The following is a 10548-nucleotide window of genomic DNA, read 5'->3' on the forward strand; positions in this document are numbered from 1 at the left end:
TTTGAAGTGGTTGCCCAGTCTCTCGCGCTTTGCTTGACGGCCTCGAATGTGTATGCTTGAGCGCCGAGTGAAAAATCCGTGTCCGCTGGTGTGTTGACGTCTCGCTCGCTGGTATTTAGCTTCACACATACGTTTAGGTAAACGTTTGCCTCGATACTGGTGCACTGATCTCTGCAGAATTCACCAGTGCGGCGGGCACGCAATAGTTTTGCGTAGTTGACTTCAGAGCGGCAGATTCTGTTTGTTGGATGTACTAATTGAATGCCCCCGAACGGGTGTTGTTTCATAGTAAACCCCCTGTCACACGGGCACGTTCGATCGCAATTGAGCCTCGATCCGAATCCAGTCGGTCGTGATCCGCAAATCGTAATCGAAGTGTCCGATTTCGATCGGAGACCGACGTAAGCAGCTTCTAGCTCAGTGTGACAGAAAACGAGGTACAACGAGAAAGAAAGAGATCCGAAGAAATAACCCTCTAAAAAGGCCGTTTTATTTTTTATGCACGTATAATTTGAAAATCTGTGTGCTGCGTCGACGCCATGCACGTAGTTCTGAGATTTGCAGACGATCAGAATCGGCGGACGTGGCACGTCGTTTACCTAAAATACTGAATGAAAAAGTAATTTTTCTGAAAATTGATTTGTACGTACCTTTACTACCTATTAGGCACGTTTATTATTTGCTTCGGACTTAGTTACACTTAAAGCGTTAGAGCCCAAATAACACGATTCTGATCCTTGGACTGTGTAGTAGCGATCATTTTCGATTGCGATTGAAAGTCCGAGCCGGATCGAGGCTCGATCGCGATCGAAAGTGGCCATGTGACAGGGGCATAACTTTGGCTAGCTGTAACTCAAGCGTTTTATAAATGAGAGCTCCCGTTTGAACTTTTCGAACTCTTCATAGGAGAGCAACACCAGCTTAGTAATCAAATATGTATTAATTATTGAAACTCCAGAACTATAATTTATAAATCCAAACGATCAGTTTAATATCAGACTGTATCTGTCGTGTTATTTTAGTTATTTCAAACATCTGCAGATGTCTTGAGGAGTAAATAAAAAATCAGCTTTCTTTCATTGCCATTATTTTTTTCATTCCCGCAGTACATACAAATGTTTCTCCCCTATTTCAGTTGTCTACGACTACATGGTCAAGGCAATCGACCAATATGGGAAGCCTGCACAGGACTACAGGGGGTTTGCAGAGGGCATCAACTTTTTTGACAGTGGCAATGTTGGGAAAGCTTTGTGTCAATCCAAGAATGGCATGTGCAGCATAAAGCTGTGTTCCAAGCTGCAGTGTTGGGTAGGGATAGTCCTTGGTTGGACGCCCATCAACAAAGTGAATAGAACATCAGGGTGATTCATGTAATATTACAATGATTTGCTTTTATTTGAACGTAAGAATAAAGGAGTCCACATAAATAAAAAGCACGCACATGGGTAACGCATGCAGTTCTTATTGCAAACTGCCACAAATTTGAAAAAAAAAAGGCAATAGCACTGTGCCGCCAATGTCTTTTCCATAATCACAAATAATGTCATAATTTCATAGTGTCAAATAATGCCGCAATTTCACGATGTCAAAAGAGGCTATGAAAATTAAAGTAAATAATATACATATTCAGCATGCGCTTTTGGGGAACCCTGAAAGACACAAGGCAGAAGGAAACAGCTGATTTGTAGTTACCACTACTTTAATACGCAGCTAATCAAATAATGTCAAACTGGTGAGTTTGAAATTATTTACTTTTATTTCCATGGTTTCTCTTGACATCACGAAATTGTGACATTATTGTATATCACTTTACGATAAACACGCAACCAACGCTTCTAGCGTTGTTTGAAACAATAATTTTGTGCTACAGCGTCAACACAGCTAGCTTTCGCGCACCTGTTACTGGCGACAAACAACGCCAGGTCTACATTCTGATCACACCGTGCATCCGATACAGCAGCGAAACCAACATATGTAAAATCAGACGCGCAGGCAGGAATTCGTCAAGCTTAACGATTTAAAAACGCGATTCAGATAGCACTTCTCCAATCTTTTCTGCAGGAGTTGTCACCGCGACAACTAGTACGCCTTAATTGGCACCGATCCCGGCGCATATACGCACGTGGCGTGTAATTTCGCTTAAAGATAAACATGACAGATAGCAGGTGACTGTTCCAATACGATATCGCTAATGATTGTGTTCTGCCACGAAAACACCGCACGGTGACCTTAATGTACAGCAAGCGAAAGACGTGAAAAGTTTATACACTATTCCGCAAGCCGAGCGCGTTCGCTTATTCGGTACTATGATCTGCCACTTACTCTTGCCGATGTGCCTTAATTAAAGTTCTTTCTCTGTAGGTTCGCTATCCAGCATTGTCGGGTGAGCTTGTTTTTCTCTCCTTGAGGAAATCGGCGCATGGAAAACGGCCTCGGGCACGGGCAGTCTTGATGCAGCTGTGGCGCGTGTATTTCACACACCGACGTGTTCCACAGCTTAATGTCGCCATCACAGTTTTTGCATCCGACCACAGCACACGTTTTCCCTCTTAATCTCCACATGGAGCAGAATATTGTTCGACGTTTGACAAACTGCGCTTGTTAAACGCCGCTGGCTACGCTTTCGCGACTGAGCAATGGTAGTTTCGTTTGCGCGCCCAAGGCCAGAGATGTCCAACACGCGCGGCGCTCCGGTGGCGCCATCTGATTTCAGTTGCACAAACCGGCTGCTGCAAATCGTCTATAGACGGTTTTCAGCAGCGGCGCACGGGCGCGGCCATGTTTGATCACGTGAGTGCGCCGGCATGACTGGCCTTGGGTTGAAGGCCAGCGAAGGAGCCGTACTGCTGTAGTCGTGGGCGACGGTGCGGCAAGCGGCGTTGTTTCGGGTCCACCGATGGACAGCGGCGGGATCGACAACACAAAGCTCTGGCCCATGGTTCAACGATCATGTAAGTGAACCATTGTTTGTCATTTTAACGTTGTATGTGCTCGCGCCGGAGCGCTCTGGCGCTCGATCATCGTGCATGCGCGTCGCTCATTCGCGCCGAGCGATTCGAGCTCATGGAGGCTTCTTGTGCAGCGTTCACGTCAGTTCGCTAGTTCTTTTTCTTTTTGTGGCTAGTGCGGTGTACTTGAGCTACGCTCTGAGCTGTTTGAAGTGGTTGCCCAGTCTCTCGCGCTTTGCTTGACGGCCTCGAATGTGTATGCTTGAGCGCCGAGTGAAAAATCCGTGTCCGCTGGTGTGTTGACGTCTCGCTCGCTGGTATTTAGCTTCACACATACGTTTAGGTAAACGTTTGCCTCGATACTGGTGCACTGATCTCTGCAGAATTCACCAGTGCGGCGGGCACGCAATAGTTTTGCGTAGTTGACTTCAGAGCGGCAGATTCTGTTTGTTGGATGTACTAATTGAATGCCCCCGAACGGGTGTTGTTTCATAGTAAAACCCCTGTCACACGGGCACGTTCGATCGCAATTGAGCCTCGATCCGAATCCAGTCGGTCGTGATCCGCAAATCGTAATCGAAGTGTCCGATTTCGATCGGAGACCGACGTAAGCAGCTTCTAGCTCAGTGTGACAGAAAACGAGGTACAACGAGAAAGAAAGAGATCCGAAGAAATAACCCTCTAAAAAGGCCGTTTTATTTTTTATGCACGTATAATTTTGAAAATCTGTGTGCTGCGTCGACGCCATGCACGTAGTTCTGAGATTTGCAGACGATCAGAATCGGCGGACGTGGCACGTCGTTTACCTAAAATACTGAATGAAAAAGTAATTTTTCTGAAAATTGATTTGTACGTACCTTTACTACCTATTAGGCACGTTTATTATTTGCTTCGGACTTAGTTACACTTAAAGCGTTAGAGCCCAAATAACACGATTCTGATCCTTGGACTGTGTAGTAGCGATCATTTTCGATTGCGATTGAAAGTCCGAGCCGGATCGAGGCTCGATCGCGATCGAAAGTGGCCATGTGACAGGGGCATAACTTTGGCTAGCTGTAACTCAAGCGTTTTATAAATGAGAGCTCCCGTTTGAACTTTTCGAACTCTTCATAGGAGAGCAACACCAGCTTAGTAATCAAATATGTATTAATTATTGAAACTCCAGAACTATAATTTATAAATCCAAACGATCAGTTTAATATCAGACTGTATCTGTCGTGTTATTTTAGTTATTTCAAACATCTGCAGATGTCTTGAGGAGTAAATAAAAAATCAGCTTTCTTTCATTGCCATTATTTTTTTCATTCCCGCAGTACATACAAATGTTTCTCCCCTATTTCAGTTGTCTACGACTACATGGTCAAGGCAATCGACCAAGATGGGAAGCCTGCACAGGACTACAGGGGGTTTGCAGAGGGCATCAACTTTTTTGACAGTGGCAATGTTGGGAAAGCTTTGTGTCAATCCAAGAATGGCATGTGCAGCATAAAGCTGTGTTCCAAGCTGCAGTGTTGGGTAGGGATAGTCCTTGGTTGGACGCCCATCAACAAAGTGAATAGAACATCAGGGTGATTCATGTAATATTTACAATGATTTGCTTTTATTTGAACGTAAGAATAAAGGAGTCCACATAAATAAAAAGCACGCACATGGGTAACGCATGCAGTTCTTATTGCAAACTGCCACAAATTTGAAAAAAAAAAGGCAATAGCACTGTGCCGCCAATGTCTTTTCCATAATCACAAATAATGTCATAATTTCATAGTGTCAAATAATGCCGCAATTTCGCGATGTCAAAAGAGGCTATGAAAATTAAAGTAAATAATATACATATTCAGCATGCGCTTTTGGGGAACCCTGAAAGACACAAGGCAGAAGGAAACAGCTGATTTGTAGTTACCACTACTTTAATACGCAGCTAATCAAATAATGTCAAACTGGTGAGTTTGAAATTATTTACTTTTATTTCCATGGTTTCTCTTGACATCACGAAATTGTGACATTATTGTATATCACTTTACGATAAACACGCAACCAACGCTTCTAGCGTTGTTTGAAACAATAATTTTGTGCTACAGCGTCAACACAGCTAGCTTTCGCGCACCTGTTGCTGGCCACAAACAACGCCAGGTCTACATTCTGATCACACCGTGCATCCGATACAGCAGCGAAACCAACATATGTAAAATCAGACGCGCAGGCAGGAATTCGTCAAGCTTAACGATTTAAAAACGCGATTCAGATAGCACTTCTCCAATCTTTTCTGCAGGAGTTGTCACCGCGACAACTAGTACGCCTTAATTGGCACCGATCCCGGCGCATATACGCACGTGGCGTGTAATTTCGCTTAAAGATAAACATGACAGATAGCAGGTGACTGTTCCAATACGATATCGCTAATGATTGTGTTCTGCCACGAAAACACCGCACGGTGACCTTAATGTACAGCAAGCGAAAGACGTGAAAAGTTTATACACTATTCCGCAAGCCGAGCGCGTTCGCTTATTCGGTACTATGATCTGCCACTTACTCTTGCCGATGTGCCTTAATTAAAGTTCTTTCTCTGTAGGTTCGCTATCCAGCATTGTCGGGTGAGCTTGTTTTTCTCTCCTTGAGGAAATCGGCGCATGGAAAACGGCCTCGGGCACGGGCAGTCTTGATGCAGCTGTGGCGCGTGTATTTCACACACCGACGTGTTCCACAGCTTAATGTCGCCATCACAGTTTTTGCATCCGACCACAGCACACGTTTTCCCTCTTAATCTCCACATGGAGCAGAATATTGTTCGACGTTTGACAAACTGCGCTTGTTAAACGCCGCTGGCTACGCTTTCGCGACTGAGCAATGGTAGTTTCGTTTGCGCGCCCAAGGCCAGAGATGTCCAACACGCGCGGCGCTCCGGTGGCGCCATCTGATTTCAGTTGCACAAACCGGCTGCTGCAAATCGTCTATATATAGACGTTTTCACGAGGGCGCTCCCGACGGTCTGGCGTGGAGAGTATGTAGTGTTGCCTGTTCGGTCTGGACTGTGAGCTTGCCTTGCGCTTGCATTGCGGAGTGGTAGCTTTGCTTCGATGTTTCCATTTATTTTGTTGCGATAGCAATTATAGACGATTTGCAGCAGCCGGTTGGTGCAACTGAAATCAGATGGCGCCACCGGAGCGCCGCGCGTGTTGGACATCTCTGGCCTTGGGCGCGCAAACGGAACTACCATTGCTCAGTCGCGAAAGCGTAGCCAGCGGCGTTTAACAAGCGCAGTTTGTCAAACGTCGAAAAATATTCTGCTCCATGTGGAGATTAAGAGGGAAAACGTGTGCTGTGGTCGGATGCAAAAAACTGTGATGGCGACATTAAGCTGTGTAACACGTCGGTGTGTGAAATACACGCGCCACAGCTGCATCAAGACTGCCCGTGCCCGAGGCCGTTTTCCATGCGCCGATTTCCTCAAGGAGAGAAAAACAAGCTCACCCGACAATGCTGGATAGCGAACCTACAGAGAAAGAACTTCAATTAAGGCACATCGGCAAGAGTAAGTGGCACATAATAGTACCGAATAAGCGAACGCGCTCGGCGTGCGGAATAGTGTATAAACTTCCCATCTTGCGCTTGCTGTACATTAAGGTCACCGTGCGGTGTTTCCGTGGCAGAACACAAGCATTAGCGATATCGTATTGGAACAGTCGCCTGCTATCAGTGATGTTTATCCTTAAGCGAAATTACACGCCACGTGCGTATATGCGCCGGGATCGGTGCCAATTAAGGCGTACTAGTTGTCGTGGTGAGAACTCCTGCAAAAAAGATTGGAAAATTGCTATCTGAATCGCATTTTTAAATCGTTAAGCTTGACGAATTCCTGCCTGCGCGTCTGATTTTAGATATGTTGGTTTCGCTGCTGTATCGGATGCACGGTGTGATCAGAACGTAGACCTGGCGTTGTTTGTGGCCAGCAACAGGTGCGCGAAAGCTAGCTGTGTTGACGCTGTAGCACAAAATTATTGTTTTAAACAACGCTAGAAGCGTTGGTTGCACGTTTATCGTATCGTTTATCGTAAAGGTCAAGAGAAACCATGAAAATAAAAGTAAATAATTTCAAACTCACCAGTTTGACATTATTTGATTAGCTACGTATTAAAGTAGTGGCAACTACAAATCAGCTGTTTCCTTCTGCCTTGTGTCTTTCAGGGTTCCCCCAAAGCGCATGCTGAATATATATATTATTTACTTTAATTTTCATAGCCTCTTTTGACATCGCGAAATTGTGGCATTATTTGACACTATGAAATTATGACATTATTTGTGATTATGGAAAAGACATTTGCAGCACATTGCTATTGCCTTTTTTGTCACATTTCTGGCAGTTTGCAATAAGAACTGCATGCGTTACCCATGTGCGTGCTTTTTATTTATGTGGACTCCTTTATTCTTACGTTCAAATAAAAGCAAACCATTGTAAATATTACATGAATCACCCTTTTCTTTCAGGTATGTTCTATTCACTTTGTTGATGGGCGTCCATCCAAGGACTATCCCTACCCAACACTGCAGCTTGGAACACAGCTTTATGCTGCAGATGCCATCCTTGGATTGACACAAAGCTTTCCCAACATTGCCACTGTCAAAAAGGTTGATGCCCTCTACAAACCCCCTGTAGTCCTGTGCAGGCTTCCCATCTTGGTCGATTGCCTTGACCATGTAGTCGTAGACAACTGAAATAGGGGAGAAACATTTGTATGTACTGCGGGAATGAAAAAAAAATGGCAATGAAAGAAAGCTGATTTTTTATTTACTCCTCAAGTCATCTGCAGATGTTTGAAAGAACTAAAATAACACGATAGATACAGTCTGATATTAAACTGATCGTTTGGATTTATAAATTATAGTTCTGGAGTTTCAATAATTCATACATATTTGATTACTAAGCTGGTGTTGCTCTCCTATGAAGAGTTTGAAAAGTTGAAACGGGACCTCTCATTTATAAAACGCTTGAGTTACAGCTAGCCAAAGTTATGCCCCTGTCACATGGCCACTTTCGATCGCGATCGAGCCTCGATCCGGCTCGGACTTTCGATCGCAATCGAAAATGAACGCTACTACACAGTCCAAGGATCAGGATCGTGTTGTTTGGGCTCTAACGCTTTAAGTGTAACTAAGTCCGAAGCAAATAATAAACGTGCCTAATAGGTAGTAAAGGTACGTACAAATCAATTTCCAGATAAATTACTTTTTCATTCAGTATTTTAGGTAGACGACGTGCCACGTCCGCTGATTCTGATCGTCTGCAAATCTCAGAACTACGTGCATGGCGTCAACGCAGCACACAGATTTTCAAAATTATACGTGCATAAAAAATAAAACGGCCTTTTTAGAGAGTTATTTCTTCGGATCTCTTTCTTTCTCGTTGTACCTCGTTTTCTGTCACGCTGCTTACGTCGGTCTCCGATCGAAATCGGACACTTGGATTACGATTTGCGGATCACGACCGACTGGATTGGGATCGAGGCTCAATTGCGATCGAAAGTACCCGCGTGACAGGGGTTTTACTATGAAACAACACCCGTTCGGGGGCATTCAGTTAGTACATCCAACAATCACAATCTGCCGCTCTGAAGTCAACTACGCGAAACTATTGCGTGCCCGCCGCACCGGTGAATTGTGCAGAGATCAGTGCACCAGTATCGAGGCAAACGCTTACCTCAACGTATGTGGGAAGCTAAAATACCAGCGAGCGAGACGTCAACACACAAGCGGACACGGATTTTTCACTCGGCGCTCAAGCATACACATTCGAGGCCGTCAAGAAAAGCGCGAGAGGCTGGGCAACCACTTCAAACAGCTCAGATCGTAGCTTAAGTACACCACACTAACCACAAAAAGAAAAAGAACTAGCGAACTGACGTGAACGCCGCACAAGAAGCCTCCATGAGCTCGAATCGCTCGGCGCGAACGACCGACGCGCATGCACGATGATCGAGCGCCAGAGCGCTCGGGCGCGAGTACATACAGCGTTAAAATGACAAACAATGGTTCACTTACATGATCGTTGAACCATGGGCCAGAGCTCTGTGTCGTTGATCCAGCCGCTGTCCATCGGTGGACCCGAAACAACGCCGCTTGCCGCACCGTCGCCCACGACTACAGCAGTACGGCTCCTTCGCTGGCCTTCAACCCAAGGCCAGTCATGCCGGCGCAATCACGTGATCAAACATGGCCGCGCCCGTGCGCCGCTGCTGAAAACCGTCTATATGGACACTCAAAAGCAGATTTCTGCCGTCGGCGTCGCCGTCGCCGAGAGGTTCCGTATGACGTCAATGGAGATGAAATCGCGCGCGCCGAACGCTGTATGTGCGAGTGAAAGGGCACGAGGGGCGCGCGCTTTCACGGGGAGTGGGGGGAGTGGACGCACGGCGGAGAACAAACGCGCGTTCTGCGCCGTGCTCACTTAAGGGCTGCAGAAGTAGGCGTCTCTTTCCTCCTTTACAATCACCATATATGTAGATCAAACGCGCCTTCTTCCGACGCGCGAGAGGCCGTGGGAGAGGGGGGGGGGGAAGGAAGGGAGGCGACGTTTAGCTGCGGCATTAAGTGCCTATTTATATCAGAGGCTCCGGCAACAGTCACCAACGCCGCACGCATTTTGAGCGAACGCGGGCAAAACGCCGACGGCGTCGACAACAGTTCTGCGTGTTGCCGGTGCTGCTGCATGTCCAAGTTTATACAGCTGATAAAGCTAATATCATTACTCCGTATAGCTCTCTACAATTTTGCTATCGCAATTGATGCTTCGCCTTTCAGGTGAAATTGCGACAAATTTTTTGTTACGAAAGACTTACGCTCGTAAATAATGGCATATATCATCAAAAGGCTACAGGCCAGCACTGTGCAGTTTATGGGTGGACAAACAACCAGCGGAAAATAACGACTTTGTGGACTAAGTGTGTCCACAACACTGTCACAGCACTCCGCGAGACCACTGCCGCGATGTGGTATGTTCACGCTTCGCCTGTTTCCTGCACCACCTGAGGACTTGGCATTTCACTCTAATATGAACCAATGCACACATCAGTAAAATAACGCATTTTGGTAAACTCTTTTTGGCACATTTCCCAACAGGTTGACAGAATTGTCAGCTCTTCGATGTAATATTGTCTCGTATGTAGTGGTAGAGGCTACATTTGTTATTCCTTCAAACACGACTTCATTCCAGTGCCTAATACGGGGGTCACACGGCGAATTTTTGATCGTGATCGAGCCCGATATGGGTCGCATTTCTTGGTCGCGATTGGCTTCTTTGCTCAATCTGCGGAAGGGAGCCAATCGCGGTCGAACATTCCGATCCAGATTGGTCTCGATCGCTATCAAAAGTGGCCGTGTGACACCGGTATAAGACAAATTGGAGCACTCTGCGAGAGAACTGATCGGTAAATACACTTCGTAACGATCTGGAAAAATCGTGTCCTATGGAAGATGTATGCCGACCCTGTGTCCACCAAAACATTGTCTCTGCATTCACACGCACCCTACGCGGCCCTGCCCAAAAGGTAATTAACTTCAACAGTGTGGTGCTGCATCGAGCTCACCCATCTTTGAGCGTTGTCTATGT

The sequence above is a fragment of the Dermacentor silvarum genome, chromosome 5 (assembly GCF_013339745.2).
Source record: "Dermacentor silvarum isolate Dsil-2018 chromosome 5, BIME_Dsil_1.4, whole genome shotgun sequence".
Lineage (NCBI taxonomy): Eukaryota > Metazoa > Arthropoda > Arachnida > Ixodida > Ixodidae > Dermacentor > Dermacentor silvarum.